The sequence below is a fragment of the Mesoplodon bidens genome (genome assembly GCF_964165515.1).
Source record: "Mesoplodon bidens genome assembly, chromosome: 4".
In the NCBI taxonomy this organism is placed as follows: Eukaryota; Metazoa; Chordata; class Mammalia; order Artiodactyla; family Ziphiidae; genus Mesoplodon; species Mesoplodon bidens.
In genome coordinates this window covers 109,475,796-109,490,166 of record NC_138160.1, presented here as the reverse complement: position 1 = coordinate 109,490,166, position 14,371 = coordinate 109,475,796, and positions in this window count along the sequence as shown.

The following is a 14,371-nucleotide window of genomic DNA, read 5'->3' as shown; positions in this document are numbered from 1 at the left end:
CAAAAAACATACAATTATTTTTGTTTATAAATAAGGTAACAAATTGGAATTTCTTTGATTAAGCTAGAAGTCACGTTTTAAATGTACCATTAAAACTCAGTAAGTGGGTAGCATTGACTTGAGACTTCTATAACTGGAAGAATAGCCATTCTCTGGCTTCAGCCCTTACAGACAGACATACTGATTATGGTTTCAGTGAGTGTTTCTGAAAATGGCTATTACCCCCACTTGGAGCACAGAATGTATACACATCCTCTCAAAAGGTTATACTTCCAACATTTAAATACAGGTCTCTTTATAGAAATGGCACATATAAGCTATTTTGCTTATAAGGCACGCATTTTAGTTGTTGTGAATAAGAATGGTAGAGAGCCTTTGAACAGAAGGATAAAGAATTGATATTTAGAACAAAGAGAGACAACATAAACACAGTTTTTATGAAAATTGTGCAGCATAGTCATAATGTATGTCTTAACATGAATTAAAGTATAAGCTTCATTTTATGTAATTAAAAACACTATAATATTGTACAAATATAACCTTTACTCTATGCTATATAAGTATGCAATACACATTTATACTCAAAGTTATGTACATCCCACCAAGTTTAGTATTATTTATGAAAATACTTTTGACTCTAAGATAACTTTTTGTCTTACGTAATGACTTTACAATCTAAAATGGTGTAAAAACTTTACAAAAAAACTTTAATTTTGATATTTTATAATAGAATTATAAAATTCAGTTAATTTTCAGTTAATTCATTCAGTTAATTCCAGTGGTTGATGAAGAACGCTGTAGTATATGTAAAGACATTTAAAAGGTTATTGTGTGTGTGCTTTTGTGCATTGCTATACATATGTAAGATGAAGAGTACATGTAAGATGTAGGACAGAGATGCCATCCTGCCTCTCCTTTATCTAACTCTATCCAATTTCTATCAGTTTTGATCATAACACTGATGAATATCATAATTTTTGTAATTTTAATTATCCTAAAACATGTTGGTATTTTTAAAATTTTAAACTACATGCATATCTATAACCCCCTGCTCTTATGTACATATATTTAAACACATGGATAAAAATGCACAGAAACAACATACAGTATGCAAACACATCTATAAGTTCTAAGTCTTAAAGATTAAGTAACAGGAGATTAGATGGGAAAAAAAATTACAAGATATGTGAGTGGAATATATAATAGGTAGGGAATAGAAGGCGGGTGGCAGGTTTGGGGCATTTGGTACAAGATGAGTGCCTTTATTTACAGTGTACTTTCCTTCATATTTTTATTATAGAAAGTAGTGAATTTGACTCCTTGGGTGTTTGGACAATGTCTTATTCACCTTTGTATCTCCAATCCCAGCACATCATGTAATAGACACTTCATGCTCAAGAAGTGTTTCAAAATTAATTATTAAAAACATTACTGTGAATCAGTTACTACTAAATCTGAAATCCTGTCTGATATTAAAAAAATTTTTAAATACATCTAAAGTTCTCTCCACAATCAACTCTTTACAAAACTACTAAAAAATATAGCTCTTGCTCATACTTGGAGCTTACATTTGCCATGTAAAACAATAAATGATTTAAAATCAGCCTTTTTATCCATTAATGGTTCAGTATAAGAAATAACAATAAATAAGAGTATTAAATATGTCATGCATTATTGTCTTTTTTTATCTACTATTTGATTTTCATGAAATTAAAAGCAATATTAATCATTATAGTAAGGCATGGCTGAGCTGTAGTGAAATAAAATTACAAAGACAATGTTTGATTCTCTGTCCAGATTTCAGAAATCAAAGCCCTCAATTATAACTGAAACAGCAGCTGTGGATGTTTTGAAGTAAGTTGACCAGTTTAAGTACCCAGGAATCATCTTGCCAGAGTTTCTTTTTTTTGCTAACATGTGACTTTTATTCTCTCCAAGGTGGGCTAAGTTTGAGTCTTAAGAAAAAAAAAGGAAAGAGGGAGAAGAGATTGCTTTTAATAAATCAATGATCTAACTTAAGAGACTATTTTGATCTTAAATATGAAGCAGTCTCTTGGAGTTGAGAAATAACAAGTCCTAAATCTCATTCTGTTCTTTGAAAAGAACTCACAAGCTGGTAATCGTATGCATTTTTTTTTTTAGGTAAATTAACTTGAATGTAAACTTTGAACTGATTTCCTAGTGCGTTTTCTAGAATTTTGTTGGCAAACAATTTCCCTAAGGACGCACTGAGTAGAATGATGGTTTTAATCGAGCAAATGTTTTCCTTTTAAAGAACCAATCAGCCCCTACACAGATGATATGATCTTACCACACAAAAGTATGAGGAAAATAAAATATTTAAATAATATTAGCATAAAAATTATTCTTGAGATTTGCATGTTTTCATATTGGGTTTTGGAACTTAGAAAATTCCAGTTAGTCTCTTGATCTGTTAATGGTTCTGTATAATCCACCTAAAGAAACCCCTAAATAATTTCTTATATATAGTACCTAGGACATTGTGGTAGCCCAAGTGATTTAACAAACTAACACTGCTTCTATCTCCTTCAATTATACACTGTGCACTTAGATCAAGATGGGAAAAGGATGGCAACAGTATCAGTAAGTGTTTGTATTTTCCCACATGATAAAGATCAGATGAATTTAAGAGCTAGAGAGACAAATTCCATTTGTTTTATTTATTAAGTACATTTTTGGTTGTGATTCCTCATTCCTTCTCACTTTAAAAGAAGAGAAAATAATACAGGTTTCCCCTCAAGCTATTAGTCAAGTGACCTACTTTTAGGCATCCCTCTCCTGGGTTTGGCCAGCTCTGATTTTTCCCAGATGACCATATTCTCTTTTATTCCCATGCAGGCATTTTTAAAGTTTTAAAAGGAAATTGTGGAGTTCCTCCAAAATCTGTGGTCAGAACACAAATATTTTTGAAATAGTCTCGTTCCCAGCCTGCGGCAGCTATCAACAACATCACCCAGAGTTCATTTTGAAAGAAAATCTTTGATAGATCATTAAGAGAAATTTTAAAAAAGTTTAATAACCCATCATTCTCTTTCTTAGGACAGCCAACTGTACACAATTCACATGCTTGCAAGTATTTTTTCCTATGCCTTGTCTTTAGAAATCTAGGTTTGCTGTTGGTGACAATCATTATTATCATTTAATGATAAAGTTATTATCACTCAAATATGTAGGAATGGAAAAACTATTTTAGAAATGATAAACTACATCATGTATAGGAAATAAAGCCAATATCTTTTCCCTAGTAGGAGAGGAAAGAACAGAACATGCAGGTCATTAAACTTCTGGTGGATGTGACATAAGCATAAAGATGGCCAGGACTTGTGAAATCTTTTTTGTGAAATAAAAAGAAAAGTGGAAAGGAAAAAGAAACTATGGATTTTCCCTAATTAAAAGTCTCTGGGCAAAACTGCCTAACACGCAACCTGAATATTATACATACTCATATATAAACTACTGTAACTAATTAATTCTCCCTTTCCTCTTACTATTTTATGTAACAAAGTGGTGGTAATTAACATCATAATTTGGTGTTTGCATTAGAGAGCACTGAGGTAAGATTTTGACTAAACTGAGGAGGAATTAATGCTGGGGATAGGTGTCAGGACAGCTATCAGAAGATGGATACAAGAACTATTGAGATTTTTGTCTCTCTCCTTTTTGAGTAGATCTTTGTAAGAGGGGTGGTTGTTGCTTCATATTGAGTGGAAGCATAAATTTGTTGTTTTATACGTTAGATACATATAGAAAGCTGTATAGGAATGACTAACCTGCATTAAAATGTTTCGCCTGTCTACAATGTCATTACTTTCATACTACATCACCATAAATTTCCCCAATATTTCTCACCCTTTTCAAGTATAATCTAAAAATATGGCTTTCCCCAACTACCTATATTCAATATGGTCCTTCCATCCTTGGTGTTAACAGTCTTAAGTTTCTATCATGGTAATTTGTGAAGGTGAGTCAGTCTCAGCTTTGTGAACGCATGGAGACTGATGTCTCTAGAAAAGTCTCACAACTGTCCCCTAGCAGTGACCACTGGAATAAAAGATCCAGAAAGTACCTGACACTGCAGCTAGATATGTCCCTTTGAGGATAACTGATGGCCCATTTCTGGGCTTTGGTGGTGATACATCCCCACCACGGAGGGACAACAAATTATTCTGAGAACTGAAATAACTATTATGTTATAGATAATGTCGGAAAGACATTCCCATAAGACTGGGGCCATTCCGCAGAATTTATAGATAAAATGGAAGTGGTATACATAGGAACATGCTCCTGACTGGGGCTCTGGCATGTGTGGGTGGGACGGGAGGAGGGTTGGTTAGGGAGATCATAGTATCCATTACCAGGTTGCAGCCCTTCTTTGGGGACTAATGACAGAATCCCCAGAATTGTCAGCTCATAAACCCTAAGATTTTTCTCCTGTGAAAGTATACCAAACTTTCTGGTGTGCGATGGACATTCATGAATTTAGGAATACAGTTTGGAAATCTGCCAATATTTTCCTTGCATTGATAAAAACCTTAGTTGATGGGGGCAAGTGTAAGACTATACATTGGGCAGAATTGAGGGCAGTGTGTCTGGCAGTTCAAAAATAATTGAGCTCTTACCTATGAAAAATTTTTATTTGTATGGACTTGTGAGTAATGTCCAATTGCCTTGCTGTGTGGTCAGGCAAGTACATCCTAGGTGATTGTATAATTAAGAATATATCTGTATGGGGAATGCACTTATGGAAATAAAGGAATAAATAAAGGAATTCCAAGAAAGAATTACATTGAGACCATGTAGTTACTCAACAGAAAAATTCAACTACTAGTTCAGAAAAGACTGGAGTGCAAAAGCTGATGCCTTTATTTGAATCTTAGATGTAGTGGCTTCAAATGGATCTGACTGGAATAGACATGAATCCTTTTGGGGGCTTCACTTATCCTGTAAAGGAAGCAGTAGCTGAGATGCCCCTAAAATTTTTCAAAAAGAATATTTATCAGTTTTGACCCAGGCTACATTTCATTCAACCGAGGTATACATTTCACTAAAATGCATAACATCACATAGACTTAGGTCCCTTCTCATACTGAAAATAAAAGTTTGACTGAGAACTAGAATGGGTAATTAAAAATAAGATTAATAAAAAAATGGGGGTAGTAGGGATGTGAAGGGCTGGGTGACTTGATTGGGTAAAGGTACAGGACATCCGAAGACAGTAGTAGTAGCAAAGGGAGCAGCTTTGTCAAGCTTTCTGTGGTGTGGAAGTGGGAATGAGGTGGGGCTTAATGCAACCACAAACTATCTTTCTCACCTTACATATTCTTTTCCTTGTCTTGTCAGTGTCAGGTATACTGTGCCTGTGACTGCACGTGCTAAAGTAATTTAATTCCTCTGAATTTGTGTAAATTCTTAATGGAACAATGGCAGGATAGTGTCTTCATTTTGTGTGGTTGAATGGGGATTGACTATAAGTGCATCCCCATTGTCTAGTTATTAAAATTGCCCCATTCCATTCCTTTAAGCTGTGTCTGGACAAAAAGGAACCTCTAAGGAAGCTTTATCTGTCCTGTTGGTCAGTGGGTAACTGACTCAGAGATCTTACCCAAGGTGGCTGAGCCTGGATTAAGACAGGTAACAAATGAAATTTTAAAAGGCAAAACAAAACAAAAGTTAATTCTGGCAGAAGAGAGTCACCATTTAAATTGGTGATGATGTCTTAAAGAAAGAGAACATCTCAGGTCAGAAGAATAATTTTCTTAGTTGTTTCTTTTAGATGTAGTGCCATTTCATGGCCACTGCTGGAAGAAATCCCTGGATTTGTTTTCTGCTGGGAAGGGTATTTGAATGAAGATGACTATAAGATTTACCCAAAGAAGTTTCTTTGGGTGGTTTAGAGGAAAGATACCAATCAGCATCCCTTGATGATGCTAGCTGAAGACCAACCTGAGTAATAGTAGTTTCGAATTACCATTTGGATTGTGTGTTTTGTGTTTGCGTTGTGTTGTGTTTGGTTTTCCTACCTTTGCACTAAAATAGGCATATTGCTCCTGGCAGCTGGTAGCTGATGTCCTGTGTTGCTGTGAATCAGGATGTTGCTTGTTAAGGTAACTACCTAGAATCTGAAGGGCAACATGTGTTAGCACCTGCTTTGTACATTTTTTTTAAAGTTTTACTATGTGTGAATGTATATGGGATGCTACCCAAAAGGGAATTTAAAGAATTAGATATGCAAAATGGTGACTATCGCCATGATATAGCAGTCACGCATCACTGGTGATTTGCCCTAGTGCATGTAATAGGCAATTTTGGAAGCCTTATGACACTCTCAAACTTTACAGTAACTAGAAGTAGAATAAGCTTTACTGATAATCTCATGGGGCACTTAATATTTTGGGGGATACACAATACACTTGGTACTTTCTTAGAATTTCCCTTTATCTGCTTACATTCCCATCTGTTCTTGCATGTTTTCTACTTTTCCATTAGAGCCATTAAGCATACTTCCTCTAAATTCATGGTCTGATAATTCCAACATCTCTGCCATATCTGATTCTTGTTCTGATGTTTGCCCTCTTCAGACTGTGTTTATTGCCTATTACTATGCCTTGTAATTTTTCACTGAAAGCTGGGCGTAATATATTGGGTGAAAGAAACTCTGGTAAGTAGACCTTCAGTGATATAATGGTGGGCTGTGGGGTTCGGGGAGTGTTCTATAGTCCTATGATTATGTCTCAGTTTTTTAGTGGGCCTATGCCCCTAAGCTGTGAATTTCTCAAGTGCTTCTCTGTCCAGGAGCTAGAGTTGGATATTTCCCTTCCCCCAGGTTGGTTACACTGTGATAAAACTCTAATTGGTTAGGCTCAAGCAAGACAGTTTCTCCTGAGGGCAGGCCTTGTTAAGAACAGACTATCCTGACATAGTCCAAAGTGATTATTTTTGCCCTTTCCTGACTGAAAACACAGATTTTTCCCTGATATTCACTGTGAGAACCTGGTAGAGCTCTACAAGGTAAAACTCACAAGTATGGGAGTTCCCTTGGAGTTTGAAAGTCTGAGATGTCTACATTGAGCCTCCAGCAATTCATCAATTACATTTCAGGCTTTCCTACTCTGGTACTGGTTTCCACAGAGGTTTCTACTTATGGATTTCTACCCTGGGAAGTTGTGATTCTCCATATCTAGCCATCTGTCTCTGCAACGGTCATGACAGTGACCTCACCTCTCTAACATATATGAGAAGAGTTGTTGATTTTCCAGCTTGCTTGCCCTTTTACTGTTGTTAGGTTGGAGCTTATAAGCTCCTTACACGCTGGATCAGAAACTAGAAGTCCTCCACAATACACCTGAGTTGCACCCAGGCCATAAGTACTCAGAAGCAAACACTTTTTGGCATTTCCCTCAACACTGGCCCCAACATACCAAGAGGAAGTTGGGGTTTGGGGAACCAGTGTATTAAATCATGGGACTGAATCAAGACAGAAACTTAGCTTTGAAAAAGTTGTACATGCAGGTGAACACCTCTTTCCAAACCTTTAAAAAGCTACAAATAATTATGGCTAAATGGGGTAAAAGCATAGTCCAGTTGGTAAAGAAATACCAGAAATTTGTATAATCAAAGTCAATGTGTTTTTTTCCCCCAACTGTTCATTAGATAATAGAGGTCCCAGTAGTTGTTGATGTTTTGATATGTAAGTATGTTTATTTTTATGCAACAAATACTGTAGAAGTGCTGTATTAAGAATTATAACGTAGGGGTTTCCCTGGTGGCGCAGTGGTTGAGAGTCCGCCTGCCGATGCAGGGGACACGGGTTCGTGCCCTGGTCTGGGAAGATCCCACATGCCGTGGAGCGGCTGGGCCCATGAGCCATGGCCACTGAGCCTGCGCGTCCGGAGCCTGTGCTCTGCAACGGGAAAGGCCACAACAGTGAGAGGCCCACGTACCACACACACAAAATAGAATTATAAGATAAAGATGGAGGAAATGTAACAAAAATATTGAGAAGGGTTGGGAAGAAACTGGAAGTAAGGGTTAACAGGTGATTCTGTGGCCTTTCTTCTAGCTTCAGGGAAACCTGAGTACTTAACCATTGGCTGAGTCTTCCTTGTAACACTAGCTTATAGAATTAATAGGCGTATACCTATATTTAATCCCAGATAAATCAGAATCTGATTGAGGATAATGTACCAAACTAAGCATCAGTGCCTCATAACTGACATTGTTTTTCAAGTAATGAATAATCAGTATTGATAAGATTCAGCTACAATTAGAGACTGGGCAGGCAGGAATCATGTTCACTTGAGGATGGCATGTGACTAGCATTATACAAAAGCTGAAGCAGCCCTAGAGCTGATGGCTTTCCTCAACAGAGACTGTCCAGCTCCACTCAGCCTCATATGTTTAACCGCAGGTACCCCAAGTATGAAAGGGCATGAGACACTATGCCCAGGAGTCATTAGACTCAACTGTGTTGTTGCTGCATTTTGTTCTATAGTCTTTCTTAGAGCTGAGAGAACTCTGTGCTGTATGAATATGTGTTCTATGAGTGTGATTTTCAATCCAAATGCAAGACCACTATTGCTAAAAGAAAATTCAAGCAAGAAGACACTGCAATGTATATACTGAAAATCATTATGTTTCTGGAGGTCTAAGTGAACCACTGGACCAATAGGAACTATGATATATGCATTCTGAGTCCCGAATGTCTGTAAGTTTGGTTTCTTCCCAACCCTTGTCAATATCAAATTCAGGAACAATGTGGCTGATTTAAATGTTGAGAATGGATGTAACCTCTGATCTGGCAGTTCTCCATCTAGGTATATAACCTAGAAAACTCTTACACATACATGGTGACATGGTCAGACAACATATTAGACTGAACGATATAAATTTGCCAACATTTGACTCATATTTATGGTTGTACAGTTAAAATAAATGAAATGAATGTACATGTAGACATAGATAAATCTAAAAAGGAGAGTGGAAAAGTTGTTGCAAAGGAAATACAAAGTGTGATTTTTTTTCTTTTAGAAAACAAATAAACATTCAAATATACCAAAAAAATATTAAGTGGTGTTTATGGACATGCACCTTTTTAGTAAAAGTATAAAAACTTGAATGGGTGGAATGTACATACACTTTTTTGTACATTTGGAACTAAAATGTTTGCATTTGTGTGTTTATTTTGAAGAAGGAACTGCAAGGATGTAAATGGAGTGGCAATAACAACAGGAAAAGGAGATAATGAGGAAGAAGAAGTGGCAAAAAATAAGCATAATACTGTCAAAATATAGCTGATATACACACAAAAATAACGCAACTCTCCCAGGTCAGGGTGACTTCAACATAGATCTGCAGGATCCAGGGGACATAATCAACACACAATTTTGGAAGATTTTATGTGAATCCATTTTAAGATTGTAAATCAGCTAATCAAAACTTTATGCCTTTTTTTTTTTTTGTTTTTTTCTTTTTTGCGGTACGCGGGCCTTTCACTGTTGTGGCCTCTCTCGTTGCGGAGCACAGGCTCCGGACGCGCAGGCTCAATGGCCAGGCTCACTGGCCCAGCCACTCCGCGGCACGTGGGATCTTCCCGGACCAGGGCATGAACCCGTGTCCCCTGCATCGGCAGGCGGACTCTCAACCACTGCACCACCAGGGAAGCCCTATGCCTATTTTTGTATTTTGAAAATATTCTGTTTATCTTCCTCCTCTTGAAAAACTTTTATTTTTCTGATTTACTAGAGCATGTTTCTCGAAATTTTCTGCAATATTTCAGGCTGGAATTCATCCCTGTTTTCTGTTTTTTCCTCTTCTCTCTCTCCCCCGCCCCGACCCCCTTACTGACTCTTTCTCTTATCATATGATTCTTTGAACTATTCTATTTTTTGTAGCATAAGTTTCTTGTGGGTATAAATTTTAGTTGATATAATACAACTAACAAAATCGTTCTATGTCTTTTTTCTACTTCTGTATAGCCATTTAATATATACTGTTTCTAACAACTAGCAAAAAAGAAAAAAGGATATATATGTAATATCAGAGCCATCATGGCATAAAACAGGATTCATCTAAACCAGGTATCTTAATACTAGTTTTGGAACAAACAACAAATTCATCTAGTTTTAGCAAAGTCTCATAATGACTCCGATCACTACTTGCAGATACAACAGGAATTAAAATGTCTTACAAATATAATATTTGTAAAGGGTGAAACCTAACCCATAGCACACTTAGGAAACTAACAGTATAGTATTCTAATGCTGTAGTGTAGTAATAGGTTTTGAAATAAAAGCTCGGAAAAAAATCCGCCTTAGCCTTTTATACAAACAACACATTTAATGAATAAATAAAGTTTAGATAGAAAGATAGATTGCATTAAATGTAAAGGCCATGGTGGATCCTTTTTCAAATCTTTTGAAAATATACACATGGGGGATATGGGCATGCAAGAGACCGAGAGTGTGGTTTAAAAAAAAAATTAAGATCTAGAGAAGTTCTAGTGAAAAATAGTTGTTCCACACAGGTACTCTGTTTTACGTTGAGAGAACTTTGCTTCTTAAAAATGAACCAAAAAAATTAAACTACAATTAGGTTGTAGTTAGTACTAAATTTCCAGGTATAGTTATGATACTTTAATTCAGCAGTTTTCTTCTGATAAGTTATAGCTTCATATCAGAAGAGTCCATTTTCCAAACTCATAGTTGCTTAATTTGGAAAAGTATATTCTTAGCAGTTGTATGATTTAATGTCTCTTTACAAGAAAAGGATCATTTTACCATTAATTTCAAGTAATCAGAAAAGTAGGATTAGAATAACTCTGAGTAATTTGTATATGCTCCATTCTAGACTCTATGAAAATATAATACAGAAGGGCAAGCCAAACACTTAAAACAAGAAGATGTCAAAAATAAATCCTATGGGAGGGAGGCTCAAGAGGGAGGGGATATGGCGACATATGTATGCATATGGCTGATTCACTTTGTTGTACAGCAGAACCTAACACACCACTGTAAAGCAATTATACTCCAATAAAGATATAAAAAATTAAAAAATTGAAAAAAGGCAAATAAATAAATCCTTTGCAGCTAATAGGCTTAAGCTACGGAGAAGTAATAGAAGGAATAGAAAGGAACATTTCATAATGATATATGGGTAAGAAGAAATAAAGATCCTGAAAGGTTATGCACTTACTAACAGGAATTCAAAATACTGACAGAATTTAAAAAGTGATGAATCTACAATTATACCTCGGCTTCCTGTACACAACTCTCAGTAACAGACAGTATAAGAAGACTGAAGATTAGTAAGGCTATAGAAGATCTGAATAATACAATCTACCAAGTTTTCCTAATTGACACATAAAATCCTACACCCGACAATGGAACACATAATCATTTGAAGTACACACAAAAAGTTTAGAAGGAAACAACTTGATGGTCCATAAAACAACTTTCAATGACTTTAAGAGGACTTAAATCGTACAAAGTATGTATACTGGCGCAAATGGGATTAGACTGGAAACTAAAGAATGTGTTTCTAAATAATCCATGGGTCAAAATATCACTAAGGAAATGATAAAATATGTTTAACTAAAAGAAAATGAAAGCATATATCAATGTACCATAACCTATGAATAAAAACCACAGTGTCAAAAGTTCCACTAGGGCTTCCCTGGTGGTGCAGTGGTTGAGAGTCCGCCTGCCAATGCAGGGGACACGGTTCATGCCCCGGTCCGGGAAGATCCCACATGTCGCGGAGCGGCTGGGCCCGTGAGCCATGGCCGCTGAGCCTGCGCGTCCGGAGCCTGTGCTCCACAACGGGAGAGGCCACAACAGTGAGAGGCCCGCATACCGAAAAAAAAAAAAAAAAAAAAGGTGCCACTAAAGCTCATCAAAATTCCATATAAAAATACAATGCTGGTAAGTCTTGAAGAGAAAAACAAAACAAGTTTAATAAAATTTCAATGACCTACATTAACTAAAAGTGAACAGTGCCAATGAAAATATCATAAGCAGCAAAAACATTTAAAAATCCATTTTGGGGGGTTGTCTTATTATTGGTGTCTAGATTTTGATCCTATTAGAAATTCTTCCCTATATCAAGGTCATACAGAGATCTTGTATTTTCTTCTAATAATTTCAATCTCTAAAAATATATTCTCTGCCTTTCTGCATATACTCTACCTCATATATGAACATTTGGGATCTTTCAATCTAGCTTTCCTGTTTGTTAACTTGTTCTTTTATGTGTTTCATCTCTTAAGGTCCTTCTACTGTATTTCCTATGAAGCTTTCTACTGTGTTTCTTGTGAATTCTTCAGCACTATCTTCAAAATCATAAATCTTTGTGACCAGTATAGGGTTCCTTCCATGTACTGATTTTTATTTTCAAAAACCATAAATATGTGTCCATGTGGATGTATTCATTCTGATGATTTCTAATGATGTGTCTGTTGTTTCATATTTTCCCTGTTTATAATTTTTATTGTTTTTATGATTATTACTCCTCTCTTTAAATTATTCATTAAAACCTGAAAGATTTTAAGACATCTTCAGATTTTTGTGCTACTCTATGTTTTATTTGTCAGGAATTCATTCCCAATTGTATAATTGATTTTCCTTTTCAGAGTTACACCAGAATTAAGTGGCTAATTTAAGTTAAACATAGAAAAAATAACAGTGATAAAACTAATGGAGCCTAACTAAACATTTTGACCAGCATTCACCTAATTAATAAAAAGCAAAACAAACACTCAAAAAACCCAACTACACCACTCATTGTGCTTGTACAGCCTTTTCAAGAAGAAATACATAAAAACACAACAGTGGCTGCATAACAAAGTTCTAAAAGACAACATTTCAAGACAAAGGTATAAGTGAGCCAGTGGTATAACCATATCCATTCAGCCCCCTCTGGAATTTGCAGCATCTCTCCTCCATCACTATAAGAGCTATATTGACTTTTTTCCCCCAAAGTAGAAAAAGGTTTTTTGCACTGCCTTGATTGTGAAATATTCCCCTGACTTGGCAGGAACAGCTAGTAGGAGAATAAGAATTTTGGAATTGTGTCCAACAGTCTGGGGAAACAGCTTGACAGTGTCTATGACGAGGCCAGATGTAACAGTCTGATGATATAGTGGGGGTCTCCGAAAAATGAGCAACTACAGTCCTTGAATAGTGTTCAAGTGAAACCAGATAAGTTTTTATTTTAATGCTTTATTTGCACAAACTACACATTTTAAATAGTTGGTGTCTTATGTTTTACATTGTTTTAGGTGGAAGAATTTTAGAAGCTTATATCACAGGGTGATTCATTTCTTCTAATGGAGGCAGTACAATTATGCAGATTATATTTGCCTGGCTTTGAAATTAACATATTTCATCTTTATCTCTATAGGAACTAACTTTGAATGAGGGGCCATGCTGAAATATCAGGTACAATTGGGTTATAGAATAAGTTGACCTTATTTTATGGTAGCCTAAAATTCTGCTTCTACCATGAGTTTTTAATAAACAATTTATTCACTGTCTGCCAGCCAAATAAAAACTGTATTTTCATTGGCATATTAAGCCATCAGTATACATGTTTTAAGTGGATGCAGAATATCCGTGTGATTCTCATATGCTTACTGCCCACAACTATTGTGCAACACGGTACCACACACAGGCTAAAAAGATGAACAACATTGTTGAAATACTCAACAATACAAAAGAAAAAATTAAACCTATTTTCTATGTGACTAGCTAATTCATTACTCTGATAGGCTTCTCTTTCTCATGCTATTGTGATCTATTTACTACATTTTTCTAAAGATTAAAGAAATTTGTCTTTTGATTACTACTTGGACAGAGGAAAAAATGTTATTGCTTAATGAAATGCCAATCAAGATCCTTTGCTGACTCTAATTCAAGGAGCTGCCTACTTCCTTGACTCAACAGGTGGTGAAACTTTACTCTAATGATGAAGTCTTTTGTGATTAGAATTCATGTATATTAAAAACATAAGCCCAGCCTGGCAGCACTGGAAACAATTTTCCACCCATCGTGACTCTATCTGTGCCACAGTTGTGAATTTAAAGGATTGTTTTCCTCCTAATTCTTTCCTGTACTTGAACTGATTGTCTACTAGTACCATCTTCATGGCTAATCTGTGATGATTAAGGTTACCAAATGCTGACTAAAAATTTCCTCCCACGTACTTGTATTTTTAATCAAGGTTATGCCCGCCTAATCTGAATCTACACATACTCAGCCATTACATACTAAGCACAGAGCCTACAATATCTTCTTTAATCCTCACAACTACCAGATGAAATGAAAAATTATATATATATGGCTTTGAGAGATCAAAC